General features: G+C 45.4%; 1 pseudogene; it reads left to right on the top strand.

Annotated features, from left to right (window-relative positions):
• Positions 1–5,439: 5,439 nt before the first annotated feature.
• LOC123233455 lies at positions 5,440–20,655 on the top strand (annotated as a pseudogene).
• The last annotated feature ends 3,461 nt before the right edge of the window (positions 20,656–24,116 follow it).

Here is a 24,116-nt window from a genome sequence, read left to right as displayed (position 1 = left end):
AATAGTTTTTTATTTTACAGTAATATAAATTTAATATTAATGCATATCCATAAAGCTATGGAAACCTGCCATGAATTGTAAATATTATGAGACTATGATTAATGATTCTGTCTGATTCTAGGAGAAGGGAACAAAAGAGCCACAAGTTTAAGGAGACCACTAAATCCAATGGGATTAGTGAGAAACTGCACAGTGCCTAGCACCACAAAGTCAAAAAAGACTGTACCAATCCAGGAAGAATTGACAGAACTTTCTCATGCCAATACTGAAGGACTTAAACAATTTTTATAGATAGTCATCCATTTTACATAGATTGTCAGATGTATTGTCATAAATTGGGCAAATATTTCCTAATGTTTGCTCAATTTCCTTTTCATTGGGGGAGCAGTCACCCTTTTCCTTTTTGAAGGTGCAGTGATTCTTTTCATTTTTAATACAGGTAATTGGATGTTCTTTCCTTTTTTGAACAATGAAATTAGTCAATATTTTATTTTTTATTCCCCCTCATAAAAAAAAACCCTCCTCTTATTAGTTCAATAATTCTCTTACTTTCAATTGTGTTCATTTTTCCTTTGATTTTTAGGATTTCCAATTTAGTGTTTAATTGGAGATTGTTAATTTGTTCTTTTTCTAGCCTTTTTTTTTCATTGTATGCCCAATTCATTGATTAGCTTTTTCTCTTTTTCATTGATGTAAATACTATAAAATTTTCCCTAAATACTGCTTTGGTTTTATCCCATAAATTTTGAGATGTTGTCTTCTCATTGTCATTCTCTTTAATTAAACCACTGAATGTTTCTAAAATTTGTTTTTGGACCCACTCCTTTAGAAGAATTAGATTATTTAATTTCCAATTAATTTTTTGTCTTTCCATAAATTGTTACTGATTACAGTTTTTATTGCATCATGATCTGAACAGGAGGCATTTATTATTTCTGCTTTTTTTGCATTTGGCTATGAAGTTTTTATGCACTAGAATATGGTCAGAGCAAGAAGGGAGAGCCTAGAGACACCTGACCAAAAGGGACCTGGCTAGAGAAAGCATACCAAGAGGACAGGAATAGAGACACAAATAGAGGGGCGTGGCCGGAGACACCTGGGAAAAGAGGGGCTGGGTAAGAGGGAGGACCAAGAGGGCAGGGCTTTCTCCTACTTTCTTTTGCCTGTGGCACATTCCTGAAATCCTCCCGCAGACCTCCACCATTAGTTCACCCTCCCTGCCTGCCTCTGCAGACACTTGGGAGCCTTGCCACGCCCACATTTCTTTTCTATAAGCATGGGGGGAAGGAGAAATGAATCTCTCTGCCATCCCCAGACTGTCTTAGGACCGAAAAGAGCATGGAACTCAGATGCCTGAGGCCCCGGGACTCTTTTCTTTCACCCTAAAACCTTGGAGCCTGGAGTGCCCTAAATTGAGGGGGCGAGCACAGGCAGAGCTGGCCGCTTGAGCTATTGGAGAGGGGCAGGGAGCAAGGCAGGACCATAATGGGTGCAGAGGAATGAAAGGTGGGGCTGAGGGGAGGCGGGGCTCACACTGGAGGTTTGGAAGAGAGGAGCAGGAGGAGGGGAGACAGGGTGGGAGGCGCAGAGGCTTCTGGGAAGCAGGAAGTTAAGATAGCTCGGAGTCCCCCCTCCTCCTCCACTTCCAAAGATTTTCCCGCCTTGGCTCCTTAGCCAGCGGTGAAACTTCACTGCCCCATACCTCAAGCCTCAGTAATTATGAGCCTCTGCACCCCAGACCCCCAAACTCCTGCTTCCCCGCCCTCTTTTCCCCCACCCTTTGGGGAACCTCTGCTTTAATCACCTCAAGCATGTTCTAGTCTGGTGTAGGGATTAAAATTAGGAGCTTGACAGAGATTGGAGAGCAGTTTAATAAATTTTTCTTTTAATTGAGAAAAAATAGTAAAGACAGAAAGATAGGAAAGAGAGATTTAACTTACCTAAAGCCTACCCAAATTTTCTTATATCAACCTATAAACTACCTAAAAACTGTCCTTTGAGAGAGTCACCGAGAACTCTTCAGCCTAACTAGCCAGGCCGAACCTGCACTATCACTCCCTCCCTCTCTCCCTCTCCTTCTCTTTCTCTTTATGTATGTATGTATGTATGTATGTATATATATATATATATATATATATATATATATATTCTAATTAACTCACTAAACAATGGACAGCTACCAACCCACACACTGTCCTTCATATTTTACAGCAGCCAACTGTCACTAGGCCTCAGGAAACCTTAGAGGAAAAGTCCTTCTTACAGTTTATCTCTCACTGTCCAACTGTCATTCTTACCTCACTTCCTCTCTGAGAGCAGTTTCTATTTCCTTTAATTGTGGGCTGGTCTCCATGGTAACAGAACCTCATCTTCCAGCTCTTCCCCAGTTAAATTAGAACAAGGGATTAAGACTTCCCTTTTACAGTGACTAAACAGACAATAATGACCAGAAAGAGGGTGCAGAGTGAAGAGGAGTTCAGGAGAGCTTCCTGGAGGAGGTGAGATTGTTGTTTGGACTGTAGGGAAGCTGGGGAGGGCAGTGGTCTGAGCTGGGGAGGAAGAGCCTGTCAGCGCCCATGGTGGACAGCCAGAGAAGGTGCTTCTGGCCAGGATCAGGAAGTGCTGTTCATGGACCCCCTCTAGGAGGCTGGTGTGACCTGGGGCAGAAGGTGTGGCAGGGAGGAGGGGGATGGGGCCATTAGGGCTGAGAGTGCCAAAGAGCATCATGGAGGATTTGATGAGGGTGGGGGGGAGCCAGAGGAAAGTCACTTCAGGGGCTGAATGGAGGCTGGTAGGAAGGAGGAAGAGAGCCCAAGAACCCAGCAGAGCACCAGGAAGACCCTGCAGCCAGGGATGTGGGGCTGAGGGGAGGGGGGAGGGCCTTCCTCACAGGGCCTTCCTGCACTCTGGCAAAGGGAGCCCCACCTGGGCCACTGGGGAGCACAGGGGAGAGTGCCAGGCCTGCAGTGGGGAGGCCCTGGGTTCCAATCTGGGCCTCAGACCCTTCCTGTGCTTTTGATGACTCTCTCTTTTGTCTTTGAACCCTGAGCCTGGCCTGGCCCCCTGGAAGGGCTTCCTGACTGGAGGATCTCCACCTTGAGGCTGGATGGGCCCCCCCATGTTGGGACCTCCATGACCCTCCCCCAGCCCAAGGGGGCCTTCAGTAGAAACTTGAGGACTTCTGGGATGGAAGAGCTCCCAGGTGGTCCTCCTGCCGCCCCTCTCCCTCCCCCTCCCCCTGAGAGCAGGACTTTAGCTTTATGCCAGCTTCTTGCCAGAATAGGCCCACCTTGCCCTCTTGGCCACATCCAGGCCCTGTTCCTGGTTTTCTTCCTCCCCTCCTTCTCGTCCTCCTTCCTCTCTTCACCCCTCTCCCTCCTTCCTCCTCCCACCCGCACTGACTCCCCTTCACCTGCCCAATTCTCCTGAGATGGTTCAAATCCCCCCAGAATACCTGATGGCCCCTCACTGTGACCCTCACTTCCCTCAGTGCCCTCCATGGAGCCCTGCTCTCCCCCAGGAGCTCTCTGCTGCCCCCACCTCCCTCAGGTTGTATCTAGGCAATGGGGGGGGGGAGGAGGGAAGATAGGGGGAAGGGAAGGAACCTTGGATGTGGGGGAGGGAAGAAAGAGCTGAATGCAGGGGGAGGGGGGCTTTCTCCAGCCTGGTGGTGGTGGCCCTGGGGGAATCCCAACCCTGGGATGGAGTCTAGAGGTTGGGGAAGGGTCTAGGGAGAGAGAGGGGGCCATTTCAGGGGCCCAGAGATTCCTGACCCAGGTGTCCTGATCCCCAGCTCCTGCTTAGAGATTCCTCTGTGCTGCCCTCAGACTGGTCCTCTGTGAGCATCCCTGAGCTCTGCCTTCCTGCCCCTGGCTCCCCACCAGGAGCCAAAGCCCTTTCCTGGCCCCCCTTCTTTGGCCCCCTGGCCCTTGGGCTGGTCCCCATCATGTCCCAAGCCTTGGGCTCCCTGGCTCCAGGTCCCCTTAGGGATTCCAAGTCTGAGCTCTGCCAGAGGATCCCAGGCACTAGGGAGCTCCTAGGGAGACCTCAGCAACCCTCCATCCTATTTCCCTAGGCTCAGCCACCCCCAGGAACACTTGAGTCTCTCCAGGTCCCTGCCCTCCTTGCCAGGAGCTGTTGGACCCTGTGCCTTCCCAGCCCCTCCCTTGGCTCCCCTTCCCATGCTTCCCTGCTCCCCGTTCTGGCAGAGCCCTCAGGCCTCTTCCCTGTCTGGGGCATTTGAGCTCCCACCCTCAGCCCTGGAGTGTAAAGGGTAAAATTATGGTTGGACTAAATTATTTAAGAGAGTTGGGTCATCAGGAATTAAGTACTTAATTCCAAATGAAAGTCTCAAGTCAGAATTTTATGATAGTTTATTGACTAGTAGGAAGATAGAGTGAAAGTAAGAAAATCAGAGAGAGGATAGGTCAAGATATCTAACCTAACATGCTAAGTTTTCTTGCTCTGGCCGCTGGCTCAACCCAGGCAGGGCTAATTAGTCTTCAGCCAGAGGAGGCTCAGCCTTGAGCTGAGGGCCAGGTGATAAATAAAGCAAGGGCTTCAGCCATGAAGCCTCTCCCAAGAGGGGAGGCCTCTCCTGAGGATAGTCCCTTCAGAAAATCCAGGAAGGAGTCAGTCTTTTTCACTCACTCATGTGGTAGATTCTGATTCCTCACCCACTTTTGCACACGTGGATTACAGACTTCCCCCCACTCAAGTATAAGTGGGGTGTATACACTTCTGGTGATTAAATCTAAAATTGGGCAGGGAGAGAGTTAATCCCATCTTCATTGGAGGCTCTGCCTGGGCCCATCCCATGTGGGATCCCAAGGTCCTGCTGCCTTTTGGGGGTCTGGGAAGATGGGAGAAGGAAGGGGAGAGAAGAGGAGGAACAGAGGGAGGGGACTCATCTGCCCCTTCAGAAAGCTGCACCCCTCCCCCCACTTGGTAGCAGGCTCCCCACTGAGGGCAGGCCTGGCCCTTGGTAACTCCTGTGGCCCCTTACCCCCGTGTGGATCCCTGTGGGGCAGCCTCAGGCCTGAGAAGAGGAAGGGAAAACCTCTGCCCCTCTGGGTCCCTTTTTCTCCCCAGCTCATGGTACAGAAGCCCAGGGCCTGGTCCCAGGAGGGATGGGGCTGAGCCAGATCACGAGCTGGAAGGGAGATCAGGGCAGCTTTCTTCTCAGGTCCAACCAAGAGCAATTGGCCCAGAGCGTGAGCCCAAAGGCAGTGAGGAAGATGGGCTTTTCTACCCTGGGGGAAAGAGGGGATGGTCTGCTCCAGGAGGGGGGCTCCAGGCCAGCTCCTGCTGCTCAGAAGTCAGACATTCCCTGGGCCAAGGGAGGCCTGTTGGAAAGAGCTGGAGCTCTATTCAGGGGGCCATAAAATGGGGGGAAAGTTGGGGGCAGGACCCTGAGTGGGGAGACAGGGCTAGGAAGAGATGGAGGAGCTTTACCAGATGGACTCATTGGGGCTACTTTGCTGCCTCTACAGGGAGCCTGGAGTCCCAGGGATGGCCTTTGAGAGGGACAGACTCCCAGCCCAGGTAAGTGCATTCCAGCCCCAGATCAGAGCCCCATCAGCCAGTGAGGCCCTTCCCTGGCCCTGACACAAGATGGGCTGGGAAACTGCTCCCTCCTCCCTGCTGGGCCATTTCTGTGCCCATATCCAAGGGAGGAGGAGCAGCACTTCCCGGCTCTCTTCCTGGGTTTGGGAGTGATTCTTTGGTCCTTGGGCAGCTCAGACCCCAAGAGCTCCCTCCAGGGGCTGCCTCCCATGTCGGATATCTCCCTGGGCACAAGTGAGAGCCAAGGATGACCATTGACTCCTTCTTCTTTCCTGTCTAGGGATTGTGTTTTTGCTCTCTCTGCTTGCCTGAAATCACTCACACCCTCTTCCTCTACTTCTTTTCACCTGTTCCCTCTTGAGTCTGGTCTGGAGCAGAGCCCGAGTGTGTCCCCTGGTCTGTGCCATCCTCAGGGAAGACATTGTCCCCTGGTGCTGCTCCCTGACTTCTGCCTCAAGTGCTCTAGTCTTCCTGGTCTCTCTGGCTCCTTCCTCTTTCCCACTTTCTTACCCCAATTCAGCCAGTCTAGAGGAACACCCTGGTATGTGCCCAGCACTGCTCAGCACAAAGGAAGGGAGAAGCCATCTGCCACCCTTGTTATATTCTAATCCTGGGAAATGATGGATGCCACCTTGAATGACAAGGGAAGGCAGTTGGAAGACATGGAATGTTCCCAGGTGCTGTGAGCCAGAGGCAAAAGTTGGTTGGTCTGGCAGTATAAATTCCCCTGACAGCCACTTGAAAGGGGTCTTTTGGTCTTTTGCTCTTGGATCTTTGGGCTCTTTAGGTCTTCAGATCTCTGGGTCTTTCTATCTCTTTAGGTCTCTGGGTCTGTGGGTAGTGAAGGGAGGCAGGGAGGTCTAAGAAGAAGAGGGTAGGAAGAATCTGAATATTTCCTGAAGACTGTGAGAGCTAGTGCATCACCAAACACTGGCAGTGAGAAAGCTGAGAGAATAAGATCACCAACACAGCTGCATCAGTAGCAGTCACTATTCTCTGGTTTGGCTGTGGCCAGGCTAGGCCAGAGGTGTAGTGGAGAATAAAGCTCCAGCTTCTACTAGATCAATAGCCTCCAGTCCTGATTGTCAACTAGTCATAGATATTAGATTGATAGGATTCCCAATCCCCATTCCTTATCCTGTTTATCCTATCCCCGATTATAGATTATAGATAAAGAGAGTTTAACAAGTACCTTCCTGAGTGGTCTTTATATCAGGACCCTTGGGGAGGGAGTCAAGGCAGTCAGATATCAAATGTGATCCAAGGCAAACCAAAAGCCCTATAATAATTTATCCAACCCCAGGTTGGACCTAAAAGGGTTACCCATCCACCTAACCTTTTGGGGTCCTCCCTTGGCAACTGTTAGAGAAAAGGGGAAATTATGAAAACTATCAAGGGTGATTGGGGTTGGTGTTCCTCCATCATCTGCAACTAGGGAGAATACATAGATACATTCACATCACTGAATATCGTATATCTCCCTCAACCCCTTTTGTTTATAACACCCTCCAGGTGCCCCACCCACCCAGTATGTCAGAGGAGACCCCTCAGCAGCCATGTCCAAACATAGTTCAATCCTCTGGTGACCATCTTTTAATATATTGAAACAAAAAAAAAACCTTTTCCCCTTTATATTTTTTGCAGACCACTTGGGTTGTGCCGAATACCCTCAATCTTCTGATATTTTCTTGCCTCTTCTTTTACTCTGTAAACCTCAACTCAAGCAGCTGGGGAAGCACCCAGAGAGCTCCCCTGTTTGTATCCATTCCAGAGTGTGACCCCACCCCCAATGGCCTTCTGCTGCTGAGCTCCCTGACCCAGAGAGAGTCTAAGGAATTTGGTGTGAGCCCAGGAAGGGCTCTCACACAGAAATGGGGCCTTTTTCTTAGAAGAGGACCTTTGAATGTTCTTGAGCAGAGCTGTTTATACAAGAGTCAGCAGCTGGGTCCATTCCTTCTCTGTTCAGTAGAATTCCTCACTGGTCTAGTCCTTCCCTTGTTGGACAGGCTGAAGAGAAAGGAAAGAGTCTCTGGAAGACCCTGGGAGTTTTAGAGTTAGAGTTAGAGACCCTAATAGGGTTAGGGAGGTCCTGAGACATCCTGGGCTTGTCAGAAAGGCATCCAGCTCAATGGCAAAGACCTGGGATACAGACAAACTGGAGTGCATTATGTTCTCCTAAAAATCTGTTAGGGTGAAAACCAGGGAAGTAGGCTTAAATATTAAAATGTGAGTTCTGTGGGTGGATAGGAGACAGGAAGGGACAATGGGAAAAACTTTACAAGCCAGGAAACCAGGTTTAACTACAAGGGAAAGACCATAAGCTGAAATGGCAGTTAAGTCTGACCAACTGTCACTCAGCCCCACCCTGCCTGGAATAAATATAGATTAATACGTACATACAATGAGGGCCTAAATTTACTAAAAACACACAGGGAATCAGTTTAATTATAATATAAGGGGATTGGAAAGGGGGTTAGGTAAACTATGGCTAACAACCCAGGACCAGAGTCAAAAGGGGCAGGATCCCTAGCCAACCTGGATTCTGCCAGGCTTTGACAGCTTGGCTAAGGACCTGGGGAAGAGGGCTTAAATTTGGGATCTCACAACTCTTCCAGGGATGTTACAGGATGCCAGGAACCAACTCCTCCAGAACTGATGTAGCCAGGTAGGGATTGAAGCCTGTAAGCTGTCCACCAGATCACAAGCCACTTCCCTACTCAGTGCTGTTTTGCAGGGTTGATGTCTTCTGCTGTCAACCTTCGCCTCTCTCCAGGATCCCAGGGAATCAGGGTGCAACTCCACTAGCTCTGAGGTTTCCCAGGGTCAGTTCCAGTTTGTCCCAACCACCATGGAGTTCATCTCAGAGACAGAGCAAGCCACTTCCTGCTTCCTCATTCCATGTGGAATTCTCCAGCCCTTCCTGCTAAGTCTCCTACATAACAATTAAATAATCTTTCCTCACAACAAATCTGCTTTCATTAATCTGTGTAATAACCATCTGGGGCAAATGTTCTGATTCTCATCATTTCCCAATTGAGAAAACTGAGAAAAACAGAAATTTCTGTGCAGATGTTTTTCTGTTTTAAGTAATCAAATTTTTCCATTTGTGGATAATTGCCTCTATCTCAAGTTTGGCTAAGCATTTGTGTCCTTGAATTGCAAAGTAAAACACCTCTGAGGCACCCTCTCATGCCTTGTCAATTTGGCCATTGTGCCAGAAAAAGAAAATGATCAATTCAGAGATGTGTGAAAGCAGGGACACTCATGCATTGTTGGTAGAATTGTTGTCCATTGATTGACCATTTGGGGGGCCATTTGGAACTTTGCCCAAAAGGCTTTCAAATTGTGCATACCCTTTGATCTAGACATGTATCCCAGAGAGATCCCCAATGGGGGAAATAACCTATTTATACAAAGATATGTATATATGTATATGCAGATCTTTTTGTGGTAGTAGAGAATTGGAAATGAAGGAACATTCATTAATTGGGGAATGGCCAAACGAGTTGTGGTGTGTGATCATAGTGTAACCGTGTTGGGCTATGAGGAATAACAGACAGGGTCATTTCAGTGAAACCTGGGAAGACTTCCATGAACTGATGCAAAGTATGAGCAGAAGAAGGAGAACATTTTATAGGATAACAGCAACATTGTGTGGTCAGAAGCTATGAATGACTCAGCTGTTCTCAGCAATTCAGTGTTGTAAGACAATCCCAAAAGACTTGTGATGAGAAAAACCATCTGCTTCCAGATGGACCCTGAATTCAGACCACAGCATGTTTCACTTTTTTCCTTACTTTCATTTTCTTTGGTTTGAGATTTCTTCCACAAAATGACTAATAAGGAAAAATATTTTATGTGATTGATTGTTCAGGGAAAGTCTAGATGATTGCTTACTCTCTCAGGGGGAGGGGATGAATGGAGGTAGGGAGACTATTTGGAAATCAATTTAAAAAATGAATGTTAGAAATTGTTTTTACCTGTAAGTGGGGAGAAAATAAAATATTCTACATACATCTGTAGCTGTGAGATCTGTATGAATGGTTTCTCTCCTGCCTTCTTATAGTGTGATCTTTAATATTAAGCTCACATTTCCTTTAACCATGTCTAGTAGAGTATGGTGTAAGCTTATGCTCTGAGACTCACTTAATTCCAGGCTGCATTCCAGTTTTCTTAGCAATTTTTACCAAGTAAGGGATTTTCTCCCAAATTGCTTGTTTGCCACTTCACATGAGTTATTTTCTTTAATCTGTTCCATTTCTTTATCTCATTATCTTACCAATTCCTCAGGTTTAGGTTGACTGCTGACTTGTGATCTGGTCTGAGATCTGGTAGTGCTGTTCCCCAGTTATCCTGGCTTCTTTTCATAATTTTCCTTGATATGGTTGATCTTTTGTTTTTCCCAAATACCCCCTTCCTCATGGCATGAGGGGTGAAATTTCTTTTTTTTTTTCTCCTGGATTATATTTTTGAATTTGATACTCTAAGATTCTGTTCAATCTGAAGCTGTTCCTATGAGGTTTTGCTAGAGAAATTTGCATGGACTAAAGTATTGAGATCCCCCTCTCTAAGGAGATATGCCGAGGCTGACATGGCTATTGTTTCCAGAAAATCTCTGTTCTCAGTATTCCCATAAAGTATGGTCTCAGCATTTCCTGCAGGGTGTGTGAAGAAGCTGGGACAAGCCAACCTTGTGCTATCTACTAAGCTGATTCCCTCTTGGGAAGGAAGGGAGGGGTTTTGGGCAGCAAGGGGTGAATTGTGGAAACACTCTCCATTTTGTGACTCAGTGCTAGAGCTGACTCAGTTCCCTTCATTCAGTTGTGTGATTCGTCCACATTCTGCTGGTGAGGAAAGTTTATTCAGTAGGGAGAATTGGGAGAAAGCCGTATTACAATATTTGAACCTCTTCCTGCCTGGCTGGAAAACTGAACTGCCTGTACCTTCTATTTAGAGATCCTCAGCTAAGGCCTGAGATTAGGTTGACCAGAAACACAATCAGATTCTGAGACTGATGGAAGGAGTTTTCCCCTAATTGTACATCTCAGGCATTCAGTGGGTCTTATCTGCAAACTGGGTCCATATTGTTCAATCAGTTATTGCTGCTTTGTTCTTTTGATTAGTTAAGAATATTGGGAAGGAGTGGGAACCCTTTTCAGGGAACTTCCTCTCTCCCTCTTCCCCATACCAATTTGGCAAGTCCCTAGTATTTTCTCCAGTTAGAAAGCAGATGGCCCAACATTTGATTGGTTCCTTTGCATTCATTGGTCTTATTTAATTTATCTCTTTTAAAGTCAATAAGTCTCTTTTCCCCCTGATTTCAATGTCCTGGTCCTTATTGGTTAGGCAGTTGGTATCCATTGCTTTAATAAATTAATGTGCTCAGAAGAGCAGAGCTTTGATTCCTCAGGCATTTCATCTTTCACTTGTCAGAGTTAACCTCTTTATTTTCTTCCACATTTGCCTGAAAATCAGGTCCCTGGGTCCAAGCTATCCCAGTGCTCCAATTGCCACACTGGGCACCCCCACCCCCACTAGAAGTTGCAGCTTCCTCCCACTCAGGACAAGTAGACTGCAGGCACCAAGTCTCTCTGGCCCATCTCCCTTTACCCATAAGAACATTCATCAGTGGAACCCCTTCCATGTCAAGGTAGGGTCTCCATCCTTTCTCCATCTTCTCAGGCTTTGCCTCCTCCTCTGTACCTCCTCCCCTGTATGCTCTTCTCTTTCTGAGATGATAGAGACCACCTCCTCAGTTCCTTCTCTCAGACCTATCTGTAGCCTTTGATGCTTTTGGCCCACTCTCTCCTCCTTGATTTTCCCTTATCTCTAGGGTTTTAGGGCATGTCTCTCTCTCCTGGGTTAGCTCCTACCTCTCTGACCTATGATTCTCTGTCTTCTCTGCTGGCTCCTCCTATCTTGTAACACTTGTAACACTAGGGTTAGAGTGAGGGAGTTCCTCCAGCCCTGTCTTTGGCCCTCTACTCTTCTCTCTCTAGATTTCTTTACTTGGTGACCTAATCGCCTACTAGGTATACAAACACCATCTCTCTGCTGATGAGTCTCAGATCTACATTTTTCATCCCAATCTCTGTGCTGAACTCCAATCTTTCATCTCAGATTTCCTTACAGGGATTTTACACTAGGTGACAAGTACACATCTTGAGCTCAGTGTGTCCCAAACACACTGTTCTTTCTCACCTAGACAGAACCCCCACCTTCTCTATAGCTATATCCTCCTCATCCCTTAGTCTCAAAACCAAGGAGCCCCCCTTAACTCCTTGCTGTCCCTTACCATATATACAATTTGGCACCAGGACCAGTTTCACCTTTGCAGCATCTCTCCAATACACCCCCTTTTGTCCTGTGTCACTGCCATAATCCTGGTGGAAGCCCACATCACCTCCCTCCTGGACAACCTGCTACTGCGTCTGTCTCCCACAAGGCTCTTCCCACTCCAGGGCCTCCTCCATTCTCCCACCAGAGTGATTTTCCTACGGTGCAGTTCTGATCATGTTACTCCCCTACTCTGTAAACCCCAGTGGCTCCCTATTCCCTCCAGGATCAAATACAAAACATTCTATTGGGTGTTCAAAGCTCTCTTTCCCATCTTCTTATTCATTACTCCCCAGTCTGTATTCTTGGATCTAGGGAACCTGGCTTCTTGGATTCCTTCAGCTGCAGACTTTAAAAAAATCCTTTACTTTCTGTCTTAGAATTTATGATGGTAAGCATCTGTTGTGAGGCAGAAGATAGGTAAAAGGTAGGCAATTGGGGGGTAAGTGGCTTACCCCGAGTCACATAGGAAGTGTCAGATGTCATATTTGAACCCAGGACCTTCTGTCTCTAGTTCTAGTTCTCTATTCACAGTCACCTAACTGCCTCAAAATGGAAAAGGTTGTTCTTTTTATAACCCTTACCTTCCATCTTAGGATCAGTTCTACAATAGATGAGTGATGAAAGCTAGGCAATCAGAGTTAAGTGACTTACCTAGGATCACCCAGCTAGAAAGTGACTGAGGTCACATTTGAACCCAGGTCCTCCTGACTCTAGATCTGGCACTCTATCCATCTTGTGATCTGGCTTTGTTTAGTTCTAGGCATTTTCAATGATTTTATCTCATGTCTGGAATATTTTTCCTCCATATTTCAGATCACTGACCCCTTTAAACTTCCTTTAAGTTCCAACTAAAGACTAAAAACTTTCTAAAGGCAATCTTTCCTTGTCCCTCTTAGTCAGAGTGCCTTCATTCTTTCCATTCTTCCCTATTTCTCCTAGGCAGAGCTTGCTTTGGGTTCATGTGTCTGTGTATTGTCTCCCTCCCCCACTGGATTGTGAACTCCTGGAGGGCAAGGACTGCCTTTTGCCTCTTGGGGAATCCCCAAAAGTGCAGAACAGGTGCTGAATGTAGAGGTAATGGAAATGAAAGTTTCTATTCTGTCAGATATCCTGCGTGTGTATATACCTTCTCTGTATATACCTCCTCTTCTCCCCTGTAGTCCTGCAGTCCAACACAAGAAGCATTCTCCTGGAGCAGATGGGATGTCAGAAGATTCTTCCCATGATCCCCTCTGTCTTTGCCTTCACCTTTAGCCCTCCCAGGTTTCCTCCTACCTCCCTTTTTCCTTCTGTAATTTTTAAAAGAAGCCTCTTTCTGCTCTCTCTGATGTTCTTCTGCTGCTACTGTTGTCTTCAGTTATTCACTCCTCCTGCATTTCTGCTGCTCGAGGTGTTCAAGAAGCAAATGGTCTCTTCCCTTCGGGGGTCTCTTCCTAAAAATACTGCAGAGTCCTTTTCATTAGTGAACATCTAATGTTCTGACCAACATTGTGAAGCTCACATTTGTAGGTTTGGGGAGTGAAATTTAACCGAAGGGTAAACTGAGATATCTCTCAAAGGAAGAAAAGCAGGGGAATGTTTTCTGTCAGTAAAATGGGTCAGGGGCTTGACTGTTAATGCTCCAAACCATAAGCAGAAGGATAGATCTTGTTGATAGGTTTGGGGGAACACAGAACAAAGAACAGACAAGGGTAAGTGATGTTTTTCATAGGATGGAGGGTCACCATTGGTTATGGAGCTGGGATAATCAGCAACACTGTGCCTGCTTGGAATAATCAGTAATAAGGGGCCAGCGATGCCCCACCCCTCCTCTCTTCAGACTAAGAAGTGATTATTGTGTGAGTCCAGTGCAAGGTCAGGGCCCTGACTTTGGGCAGCAAACCAGACATCTCTGAGATGGGTCTGGGGTGTAGAAAGACTAGACCTGATGCCCTGGGGCTCACCTGAATCTTCTAAGGTTAGCTAATTCCTTGAAATGAGGCTAGAACAGTGATGAAGGGCCCAAGAGTTGGATTTTGCACTTCACCTATTACAGGCTAGCTGAATGTTGAGCTGAGTCAAGAGACAGAGAACCAAGAGACAGGCAGTTACCAGACAAAAGCAGTTACTGGTAAATAGGATCAATAAGTAAATGATCCAAGATCAGGACAGCCTTCTCCGAGGAAAAGTTACCCTGGGCTGTATCCTGAGTTCTTGAGCTCTCTAGAATACATTCTCTCCTTTCTCATGCCTTCCATAGTGTTATAAGTAAAAGCCGATCTCGGGGCTTATTACCAGATTTATGCACATTTTTTAGTAAAGAGAGAATTTGAAAGAGGCAGAAAGAAAGAGAGGTCTCAGCCTCTCTAGAGCTCATTCTTGATTCAGCTTGCTCAGGCTGGGCTTGCTAGAGATCATGAGATCAGGAAAGCTCAGAGAGCAACTCCCAGCCCAGAGAGCCAGTTAGTTCTGGGGAGATGCACAAAAGTCCTCTCTCCTTCCCTCGCCTGCCTTTTACATTCCCAGTTCCTCCCTCCATAGCTCTGGCTCTGGCACATTGATTACTCTTACACTGATGCTGGCTGCACTGGGACACAGCAACTGGGCAACAGACACGTGACTAACACCTACATGCCAGTGCTGGGACCCTTGGGATCAAAGCTGCACTGGAGGTCCCCTAAATATTTCCCTTCACACAATAGAAACTTCTCAGCTTCCTTCCTGAGCATCATAGAGCTGCTTTTCTCAAACTTCCATTGGACTCTTAAACACTCAATTTCAAGTGCTAATTCTGACACTGACAAAGGGTAGGACCTTTGGTCCCCTTCCTTCTATGTGGGTCAGTTTCCTCCTGTAATTGATCAGAGGTGAGCTCTTCATTGTGATGTGGCTTTCAGCCCACTATCCTCTGACTTGGGCTGCTCTAGGAGGTGGTGACTTTCAAGGATGTGGCTGTGGACTTCACCCGAGAGGAGTGGTGCCTCTTGTCCCCTCCCCAGAAGGAGCTGTACAAGGAAGTGATGCTGGAGAATGCCCAGAACCTGCTCTCTGTGGGTAAGGAGCCCTCTCCCTGCTGCCCGAGTCTGCCATCCAGGGGAATATAGCCCTCAGAAGGAGGCAGGGTTGGGAACAGTTTTCAGTCATGAAGAAGGGATGAGGGCTGCTATGCTGACTCCCAGAGCCAGGGCCCTCCTGCTGCCTGGTTCTCCTATAAAAGGACTTTGCATTGTGTAATGGGACCTTGGGGGTTCCCTTTGGTGCTCCTGAAGTACGAGATCAAATGCTTGTTGGAGAATCTCAGATGTGGAAGTAATCTCAGAGCCAATTCCATCTCTCCTCTCCCTGTCCTGGAATTGGGTCTTCCAAACGCATCTGGGAAAACTGTTCAGGAGGATTTTCCTCCCACCCTCTTCCCTTCTAGGTTTGATCTACTATTGAGAATTTTTTCCTCTTTAACCAGCATAAACTCATAGCTCACAGCTCTTAAGTGTCCCCAGGAGATCAGGTTTGTCCTTAGTCTTCCTTCCTATTGCCCTAAGCCTCCAGCAGAGCCAGTGAGGAAGGGAGAGAAGGGACAAAGTGTTTATAACAACCTGCTCTTGGCCTGGAACACTGCAGAGGGTTTTCTCTGTAACATTATGGCACTTCCTCCTCACCTTCATCTTCCTAATTCAGTGATGAATTATCCTCATTTTATAGTTGAGGAAATAGATTTGATTAAGTGACTTGTTCTGAGACACCCACATAGGACCTATTTGTGGCTAACTGTAAACTGAGGTCTTCCTGCCTCTAATCCCAGGTCCCTGCTCCTACCCCTTCTAGCTGCCTCTTATTTCCAGATAATGGAAATCTATGGACTGAGTCCAGCCTTCTCTGAAGAAAATTCCCTAGAACAGTGATGGGCAACATTTTTAAAGAGGGGGACAAAAGAAAGGAAATACTCATGTGTCAGTCTGTTTCTAAGGCAACTCTTTCAAAGTTTTGTATTTTTATTGTATCCTACTCATTGTATTCATCAGATTAGGCATAATGTGCATGGTCCTGTTAGAACATTTCAGGGGGCCTACATCTGGCCCACAGGCCATAGTTTGCCCTTCACTGCCCTAGAACGTAATGCTCTGGTTCCAGATTGGTTCCCCGACCTTTTCCCCTCCTCTTTTCCCCACCCTAAATTCTGTAGAGACTCTCCTCCAAGAGGCCCTGTAAGCCTCCTGCAGGCCTTGATTGCCCTCCTCTGTGATTGTCAGGATGAATGGAGTATTGCTCTTTCAAGGTCCCCTAGCAGGGTAAAAGGCACATCCTACCCTGGGCTCCTGCATTACAGACACTGAGGGGGTGAGGGCAGACTCCTATGGGAACCCCATGGAGAGATTCCCAGAGTAGAGTCACTGGATTCCCCAACCTTTCCCCTATGATAACTCAGTGATGAACTTCTTTCCATCCTCCTCTCTGACTGAGAGCTTCTAGCTTCCCCAGAAGACGTGATTGCTTATTTGGAGGAGAGGGAAGTCCCATTGATGCTGGAGCAAGAAGGCCTGGGGAGCTGCTGCCCAGGTGAGGAAGGATAAAAGAAGTGTGGTAGAGCCAGGGTGACCAGAGGCTTCTGTGTACTCTGGTGAAGCCAGGGTTAGATTTGGAGGCAGGAGGGTCCAATTTGGAATACTTTTTCAGAGGTTTTAGCAGGGATTCCCTGGGCAAGTCACTGAACCCCTGAGCCTCAGTTTCCTCATCTGTAAGATGAGGCTGTTGGACTCCATTTCCTATCTGCTCCTTTAGGGGATCAGTCTGTGATCAGACTCTATGAAGGCAGTGTTTGGGACTGAAGGACATGGAATTCTCTGGTAGGTGCCAGAAGGGCACCTTTAGCATCTTTAGTATCTTTAGTATCCAGAAACTATATGACTACTTGCTCTGTTTTGATGCTGGGCTCAGATATAGTGGACCTAAAGGGCTGCAATGGACATCCCCTCATGAGCTCACCCTCTGCTGGAGCAGACAGCATGCCGACAGTTCTGTAGAAGCCCTCTAGATTCCAACTCCAAGGCAGCCAATCCAGAGAGTGAAGGCTCTGAAGAGGAGCACTAGAGAGGTCTAATGGGGGAGGTAGGCTGGGGCTTCAGGAGACCCAGATTGAAGATTCTGAGGTTAAGTACAGCAGAGAAAACAAGGAAAGGTAGTGGTACAACTCACTGCAAATGGCCATCTCTAGCACTTTAGCCCTGAACCCAAGGACAGATATTGGACAGTATCTCATGGGGAGGAAGAGATTAAGTGAGAATGAAATGGTTTATTTGTGCCCAGAGGAAGAGAGTCATTAGCTCATTAGTGTGGAAAAGGCTGAAGATGAAAGAACAATGGAGGCCCTGCAGGGAGGAATAGATGGGCTTAGACTAGGGATGGGATGGGCTTCTTTGCACCTGGAAAGAGATTTTCTTTAGGAGAAGAATGACCTTTTCCTATGATCCTGAGGTCAGAGAGGAAAAGGAGGCAGCTGAGCTGGATGAGATGTGGAGGAAAAGAACTTTGCAAAGAAGTCCAGCTTTTGTTCAGTGAGATATGAGGCCAAGTTCTCAGCTCAGAAGGTGAGGCAGAGGGTTGAGAGGAAGCCATACAGGGGAGTTGGAGACCAGGGAAATATTTGGAAGGCTGCTATGGTGGGTGGCAAAGGGAATCCATGAGGGAGATGTCACAGGATTGCCTTGCCATGGTAAGGACCCAGCTGAGATCAGGGAGCCTAAATGTAGAGTGGAACCAGGCAGCTGGTTTCCTGATTTTTCTTCTCTCCATTAACCTGCAGCCCATGAGGAGGAGTAAAGACTGCTACCTTACTTGGAATCAATCCAAGGCTAAGCTTTCCCTAAATCATCAGTTCCAGGCCCTTTCCTGATCTCTGGGGTTCAGTCTTTGTCCTGTTTTTGGATAATCAGGTGACCACAGCACCTCACTTTAGGGAGATGAGAGCTTAGAGAGAAGCCTTTGGGATCTTCAGGATTGGGTTTGCTTTAGTTCCAATGGAGTTACTGTTAACTGCTGAGAAATAAGGGCAAGAGAGAGACAGAAACACAACTGAGGCTAGAGCATGCATCTGCCTTCTAGGAGAGAGACCAGAATGCAAGGATCCTGGTAGAGGTTGGGCCTGACATAATCCCTGGGCCCAGTTAGTAAACATGGGTAAAATAATAAATATGTTCTCTGAACCATGCTAACTAAGCCCTGAGCATATGAAGGAAGAGAAACACCAGTCTGGGCTATCCTGGAGCTCACAATCTAGAAGCCAGACATGGAGGTGGTTTAGAAAGAAGAAACAGATCCTGAATCTCACTCTGAGATGATCTAGGGAGAAAGGAATGTTGGGCAATGGAAATGCATTTAATTCAATGAAAATGAAAACAAAGGAATTGAAAGTGAATTGTCTAGTACTGTGGGCAGAGCATGCCCAGTTATATCACAAGATTTGGACTCAGCTGACCTTTCTGAGTCTGAGTTATGAATGTAATAAAGCTAGCCTCTCCAAAATCCCAGATTTGCTATGAAGAGCCAATGAGATCCTATGGGAGGCCCTTTATTATTTAAATTGTTCTTTAGCTTTGAGGTAGTGGCATTTTCAAAGAATGAATTGTGAACATTTCAATTGGAAGACTTTTCTTCTTACCTGAGGAAATAAGATATAAAGCATTTAATGTTCTGACAGTTGAGGACAGGAGATAAGAGTTATATATGTGTATATGTCACTCTATATGTATGTTTTACTATTTGTTTCTTTTAGAAGGAGAGATCAGACATGAAATGAAGGTGAATCCAACAGAGGTGAGCTTTGCTGTGGTTGAAATGGACCCAGAAAGATTCATGAGTGATGGTCCCAATAACTTTGCTTTCAGAGAATTCTGTATTGCACCTCAAAATTCAACTCATATTGAACATCAAAGAATGCATACAGAAGAAAAATCTAGTGAAAGTAATAAGTGTGGAAAGACTTTTATACCTAGGGCAAATCTTGCTGGACATCAGAGAATCCACATTGGGGAAAAACCTTATGAATGCAAACAGTGTGGAAAGAAATTCAGTAGGAGTTCCCATCTTGCTGTACATCAGAGAATCCACACTGGGGACAAACATTATGAATGCAAGGAATGTGGAAAGACTTTCAAAGTGAGCTCCAGTCTTGCTGAACATCAGAGAATCCATACTGGGGAGAGACCTTATGAATGCAAGCAGTGTGGAAAAACTTTCAGTCAGAGATCCAAACTTACTGTACATCAGAGAATCCACACTGGGGACAGACCTTATGAATGCAAGGAATGTGGAAAGACATTCAGTCGAAGCTCCCATCTTGCTGTACATCAGATAATCCACACTGGGGAGAGACCTTATGAATGCAAGGAATGTGGAAAGACTTTCAGATTGAGCTCCCATCTTGCTGTACATCAGAGAATCCACACTGGGGAGAGACCTTATGAATGCAAGGAATGTGGAAAGACTTTCAGATTGAGTTCCATTCTTATTGTACATCAAAGAACCCACTCTGGGGAGAAACCTTATGAATGTAAGCAGTGTGGAAAGACATTCAGTCGAAGTTCCCATCTTGCTGTACATCAGAGAATCCACACTGGGGACAGACCTTATGAATGCAAGGAATGTGGAAAGACTTTCCGATTGAGTTCCCATCTTGCTGTACATCAGAGAATCCACACTGGGGAGAGACCTTATGAATGCAAGCAGTGTGGAAAGACATTCACAGACAACTCCAGTCTTGCTGTACATCAGAGAATCCATACTGGGGAGAGACCTTATGAATGCAAGCAGTGTGGAAAGACATTCAGTCGAAGCTCCCATCTTGCTGTACATCAGAGAATCCACACTGGGGACAGACCTTATGAATGCAAGCAATGTGGAAAAACTTTCAGATTGAGCTCCCATCTTGTTGTACATCAGAGAATCCACACTGGGGACAAACCTTATGAATGCAAGCAATGTGGAAAGATATTCATATATGAGTCCCATCTTGCTGTACATCAGAGAACGCACACTGGGGAGAGACCTTTTGAATGCAAGCAGTGTGGAAAGACATTCACAGGTAACTCCAGTCTTGCTGTACATCAGAGAATCCACACTGAAGAGAGACCTTATGAATGCAAGGAATGTGGAAAGGCATTCAGATTGAGTACCATTCTTACTGTACATCAGAGAACGCACACTGGGGAGAGACCTTATGAATGCAAGCAGTGTGGAAAGACATTCACAGGTAACTCCAGTCTTGCTGTACATCAGAGAACCCACACTGGGGAGAGACCTTATGAATGCAAGGAATGTGGAAAGACATTCATATATAAGTCCCATCTTGCTCTACATCAGAGAATCCACACTGGGGAGAGACCTTATGAATGCAAGGAATGTGGAAAGGCATTCATATATAAGTCCCATCTTGTGCTACATCAGAGAATCCACACTGGGGAGAAACCTTATGAATGCAAGCAGTGTGGAAAGCCATTCAGTCGAAGCTCCCATCTTGCTGTACATCAGAGAATCCATACTGAGGAGGAACCTTAAGAATACAAGCTATGTGGAAAGTCATTCAGTCAGAGTGCCCATCTTCTTCTCCATCAGAGAATCCACACTGGGGACAGACCTTATGAATACAAAGAATGTGGAAAGACTTTCAGATTGAGCTCCAGTCTTGCTATACATCAGAGAATCCATACTGAGGAGGAACCTTAAGAGTACAAGCTATGTGGAAAGATGTTCACATGCAGCTCCAGTCTTGCTGTTGTGTGAAAGAAATTTACCCTCCTCCTTTCTGGGGCAGTATACCTGGCATGAAACTGAACTTGACTCAGAGGCAAGGATTATGTGATGGAAAAATTGAGTGAGGATATAATGGCAGCAGGAAAAGCAGCAATAGAGTCGAGAGATCAAGAGACTGGGACAGGGTGATGTCCCCTCCATTGCCCCCTGGACTTCCCCCCTGGGAAGCTCAGGCAAAATAGAAACCCAAGGTTGGCTCCTGAGATATGTGAGTTAGTGTGGAGAAAAGGTTTGATAAACTGAGGCAAGAGCAGATATACAAGCTCTTTTAGTTTTGTTCCTGGCTGGACTTCCCTGTGAGCATGGCTAGGGCACCCTAATGGTGGCCACAGAATAGAAAGCTAAATGGAACAGTGAAAAAAGTATCTCTCTCCTATTTTTCCATCTTTTTCCCCTACTACCTTAGAGAAAATAAAATTAATTTAGGGCCAGTCTCTTATATACTATACATCACAGATACCACAGACATTCACACTGAGCTCTCTTCTTGCTCAAAATCAGACAGTTCACTCTAGTATATCGTAAGCTTTCCTAAGATTAAGTCCAAATGGGCATATGATTTAGACCTAACGTGTCCTCCCATAAGAAAACTAAGAAAGTGTAGAGTAGTTTATCTTTCAGTTCAATTTATTGATTGGGGAGGATTTATGACAAAATAAGAAATAGATAACATGAGGTATAAAATAAGTAGTGTTTGTTATATTAAATTAAAAATTGTTTGTACAAACAAAACTAATGCAACCAAGATTTATTTTTTTTGAACCCTTAACTTCTGTGTATTGGCTCCTAGGTGGAAAAGTGGTAAGGGTGGGCAATGGGGGGTCAAGTGCGCAACCAAGATTTAAAGTGGAAAGAAGAAGTTATCATTTGCTTTATAACAATATATCGAATTAAATACTTCAGTTTTTAAAAATTCTAATCCTGTTCTTGAATGCCTTAATTCAACATTTTATGGCATTTTAAGCCTATTTTACATTATTGTCTGTTCTACATATGTAGCGAAAATTTATCACACCAATACAGAACTACAAGCTAAATATGTTTGTTGGGAGGAGGTCAGACTCCTAATAAAACCTGACCCTCATCAAATCAAGAGCAGAGACCCAAAGCCTTAGGAGATAGCCTTTTTTATGTCAAAAAATCTGATGACACAGTGACAGAAAATACAATCACAATGAAAATGGAATGGATGCAAGATCATTCATATGGACATTTTAATAATGCAAGTGCTGATTAATCTGCTAAGTATAAAAAAAGATCGCTATGGTTGATAGCTTTGCAGTATTCAGTCAGGGTCTTGGTGTTTTTTTACTGATGATTATGGTGGAATAATAGTAGTCAGCAGTTTTGGTTAACTGATGTGAAAACAAGAATAGCCCTTGTAAGAATGTATTTGAGTCACATTGAAGTCAAGATGATGGATGGTTACCTGTTTGGAATGTAGGATGAACTGAGCGTGGCAGGAGCCAGGGCAGTTAGGCTCAGGTATAAAGAGCAAGGATTTGAAGTCATCTAGGTCTCAATTTTGACATATTTTTGGGTTGGAAGGGTGGTTGGGTAGGCCAAGGTGTGCTCTATTCAATCTTCAATCAGAAACTAATTATAAATCTATTTCAATAATCCCTGTTCCTGAATTACACTGACAAAGAAAACCAACAACACATTATTCAGCAGGAGAACCTTGACTTTGGGTTTGGGCCTGTCTGGCCCAACCAGGCTGTTAACAACCAAACACGATCAACAGTATATCAGAGAATCATCAATAATATATTTAGCTTTAGACAGTTAAGAACTTCCTATTCCCATTCTCCCAGCCATTATCCTGCTTCTCTTCCCTAAGTCTGTTAGATAATAAATCATCTTAAACGTCTGACTTGAGCTTCATCAAATATCTAGTGGGCTCTAGTATATCCTGTGACAATTTGAGGGAAGAGGATTATTATAACTTAAAGAATTTGTGATCAAACTGCAGTCAACCTAAAGTGTTATCCAAGACACAAGGCTTCAGTTAGGCCTGAATACCTGGACAAATTTATCAGCAGATTCTTATTTGGCTGGTAGCCCTGGGATACTGTTATCATCTGGAGTTTGGGTCAAGCAGATTCATCACATTTCATTAACATCAACTGCTTGGAGTTGACCTGTGGATTCACTACACAACTTGGTGTCCCATTTAGGATTCAACTCCCACAATAATCCTGCTCCAGATCCACTTAACTACCCACATAACAGTTTAAACATAACAGTTATTTTCTTTAAGTTATAATAATCCTTTTCCTCTACAATAATACACGTTCCTCTATAATAATACACAAGAGGGGCGTGGTAGGATTTATGGAATCTCCTGTGTTATATTGGGTTATAGGCTTAAGGTTAGGATGTAAGCAAAGTTTGATAGCACCTCAAACTGTAATTTTCTTAGCTAATGTTTATAATTTTTATATTTTATAGTTTATAAACCAAACTATATTATTTGACTATGAACTCAAAACTAGTGATTATGTTATAAAAATAATCATAAAAGCTAATACTATCATAATCTTAAAAAGGGGTAGGGAGCTTCACACTCACACATACAAGGTCAAATATAATCATGTGAATTGAAGTGCTACTACATTATAATTTAAGACAGTTACATCAAGTCTAGATTCATCCTTATAAATGGCACCCTACAGAATCTTTTCTCAAGAGACATTTGCTGTCAGCATCTCAAATGGTAGGGACCTCTACTTTCAGATTAATCTGTTGCTCAGGGTTTGTGGATATCTACCTGCTTAGTAGGAGGGTCTGAGTCCTGGACATGAAGGAGAAAAAGAGGCAGGATTGAAGAGATGGAGAGACTGGATCCCCACAGATGAGCAAGGATAGCAGCCCAGGTAGAATTTAAGCCCTGGGACAGAATTGAAGGCCTGAGGAAGAACAAGATCTAGGACTCTCAGAAGGAAAGCTCTGAGAGTTTTAGGGATGAAGAGAAACTTCTCAGAAAGTGAAATGCTACCTGAGAAGACTGAATCCAAGAGGTCAAGGTAAGCATGAAGGACATATTCCAGGCAGTGGAGACACCTAAGGGAAAGGCAGAATTAGACGATGGAGGGTCTTGACCAAGATCATTTGGGAGGCCAGTGTCACTGGGTCAGAGACAGAAGTTCTTGTGGGATAAACACACCTAAGTTTGCAGAAGAATCTCAGCCCAAGAATGGGAGACTCAAATTCCATTCAATTTGTAAGAAAAAAATTTTTTAAACCCTTACCTTCCATCTTAGAATCAAAATTGGGTATTGGTTATAAGGCAGAAGAATTGTAAGGGCTAGGCAATGGGGGTTAAGTGACATTCCCAGGTTCATACAGGTAGGAAGTGTCTGAAACTAGATTTGAAACTAGGACCTCTCATCTCTGGGCCTGACTCTCAATCCACTGAGCCACCCAGCTGT

The sequence above is a fragment of the Gracilinanus agilis genome, chromosome 2, assembly GCF_016433145.1.
Source record: "Gracilinanus agilis isolate LMUSP501 chromosome 2, AgileGrace, whole genome shotgun sequence".
Taxonomy (NCBI): domain Eukaryota; kingdom Metazoa; phylum Chordata; class Mammalia; order Didelphimorphia; family Didelphidae; genus Gracilinanus; species Gracilinanus agilis.
Note: the sequence above shows the minus strand (reverse complement) of the source record. Positions and strands in the feature narration are given on the sequence as shown.